At 41.9% G+C, this 2,500-nt stretch overlaps 1 long non-coding RNA gene across 1 annotated transcript in view; it reads left to right on the forward strand.

Annotated features, from left to right (window-relative positions):
• The window catches only part of LOC147838669 (uncharacterized), a 4,727-nt gene that overhangs the window by 698 nt on the left and 1,529 nt on the right, over positions 1-2,500 (forward strand). Inside the window, exon 2 of the long non-coding RNA XR_015519761.1 lies at positions 902-2,500. This exon is cut by the window's right edge and continues 1,529 nt beyond it. This is a non-coding gene — a long non-coding RNA (uncharacterized LOC147838669). The remainder of the gene's footprint in view (positions 1-901) is intronic.

A 2,500-nucleotide genomic window follows, 5' to 3' on the forward strand; every position in this document is an offset into this window, starting at 1 on the left:
GGGGTGAATTTTTTTTATAACTCATCCATTTCCTTTGTATTAAGTTATATTAAGTTTGCATAATTAAGGGCGTGGCCACTTGAGTGACAGTTAGGTCTCGCTGGTCGCCGTCACGTCACCTCTGCAGATTAGGCATATTTATCGTATTTCTGCGTTGTTTTATGTGGCTTTACACAGTCAACTGCCTTTTGGACTTGTTTCCCACAATTATTAGATGGCATGGCATGCTGAGGGCACTTAATTGTGCTCACAAACCATTCACGTGGCCTCCATTTCCCATGTGAGTAAAGTTATATACTTATATACCATCTCTATACATGTATTTGTTTTATTTAAGATCATTTATCGTTTATATTTATATTTAGAGCTGTAATGCACTCCAGAATCTGACAGATTGATCAGCTGTAGGCTCTAGAACAGTCATCTGAAGCGTTGTCATACAGTGTTCTGCTGGATTTCATCAATAGTCTTACAGTAACTAACACAGACTATATCTGAAGTGTTTGTAAGTAATTCGCGTTTTCCTCCTGTTTAAAAAAGTCACAAGAACAATATTTAGTGGCTCAACGTATTACAGCAGTGTTTTTAAAAGTCTAAACACTTTATTGATATAGTGTACAACCAAGCACAAGTGGTCAGAATACAAGCGAGTCACAAGTGATTAAGTATTAAGCGTTTCTCCCAAAGTAAAGTGTGTCTGAACCAGGTCCAAGCTAAATGCCAGCAGGTGTCTGTAGCTCCGCTCACTCTCCGCCTCTTTGCCCTTGTTTGGTATCCCGCCGTGGGTGTTATGACGCGCGAACAAAATGGCGACGGTTGGCCACGCCTACTTGTGGCTTCTTTTGCGCTCTTCAGAAACCTATGGGTGACGTCACGGACACTACGTCCATATATTTTACAGTCTATGGTGTCAACATGTGAGTGGGTCTCTATTTGTCTTTAAGGGTGTCTGCGGGGTCTTAACAGTATTAAAAGTTGATGAATCAATGATGAGGAAAGTCTTAATCCTGTTTCTTCCAGGTCTTCAATTGGCAAAAAAGCATCAATATATGTATTTTCCTCCTAATATTAACAATGCTCGATCCACACGACTGGTTCAGGCTGGGCTGTGTCCGCCAAGCTCCTTCTCCCAGGTGAGGTCGCGTTAATAGGGTATATGCTGAAGCATGCTAACAGGACTTTTAATTTGCCAGTCACCAGGGTTAAGCGCTTCCGGTCAACTGTAAACTGGCGCGTTTAAGGTCTGATTTCTTTAAAAATCAGCGATCTCCACTGGCTGAGTGATATCTGATATAAAGGGAGTCTCAGATTGTAGAAGAAGCAGTGCCGTACATCACATTCCCCCCGCCATGTCTGTATTGACCTTATTGTGAAATGCGGAAGTGCGGCTGTTTTAGCGATTGTTTAAGAACTTCTGATTGAGTCGCCTATTGGAGAAATGACTATTAATAATAAACGGCAGAAAACGGTCAAACTACTCGCTCTACAAACAAATGTTTGCATGACTACACAGACCAAGTAGAATAACAAGTAAATCAGTTTGCAACATCAAACAGTGAAACGAGCCGTTTTTAATGTCTAAAAAAATGAATGGAGGTGAATGAGAGCGGAAGTCTCGAGTAAAAAGATTCGGATGGCAGCGCCCGCTCATGCGTGGAGAATAAGGTGAATAATATGAGCGTTTACTTTACCCCAGTATATTCAGTGGAGCTTCTGCGCTAGCTCACCGATTCTGACAGGCGTGTGAGTAAACGGCTTTTATCTCGTTTAATGCTTGAGCAACTAAATGATGCAGAGGTCTATCTAAATGAATGTATTTTAATAACATTACAACATCGACGCTGTAAAACAAACCATATAAATTGGAAAAACCTCACAATAACAGCTGGCCGGAAGTTTATCAGTATGGGGAAAACACTAGCATGGCATATACCCTATTATGACAAACGCAGGAAGGTGATGTGACGCTCTCCACGTCCCAGGCTCTGTCAAAGAGTTCTGTCCCGGATTTGCACTGGCATACAGCATGTGGGCCTTACATGGCCCGGGTTTGGCAGAGGTAGAACATAGATATATACACTAGATATGGCATAGGGACTCTGAGCATGCGTCAATAGCGCCGCCACATTGGTACAGTGCTCCCAGGACAAATGTCAATCAGCCGCACTAGTCAAGACAGTGTTATTACGTGAAGATGCGGGACTTTAGCGCTGTCTACGGGTGTAGAAACGAGCAAACAAAGAAAACAAAGCACAAAGCCAGAACACTTCAGAGGTAATATTCAGTTTTTTTCTGTTTTTGTATGTTTTGAACTTTTGTGCTAATCAGGTAGCGTTATTGATGATAACAGTCACTTACTGCATTCACCATACGACAAAGCAGCTCCAACTCACACTAAACACTCGGCTTATGCTAGTTTTGTTGAATAAAATCAGCAAATAATGCAACAGAAATATGACAACGAGATGCTGCGCTGCCAGAAACTTGTGTTATTGTCGGC

This window comes from Danio rerio, chromosome 21 (genome assembly GCF_052040795.2).
Source record: "Danio rerio strain M-AB ecotype USA chromosome 21, GRCz13ab, whole genome shotgun sequence".
Classification (NCBI taxonomy): Eukaryota; Metazoa; Chordata; class Actinopteri; order Cypriniformes; family Danionidae; genus Danio; species Danio rerio.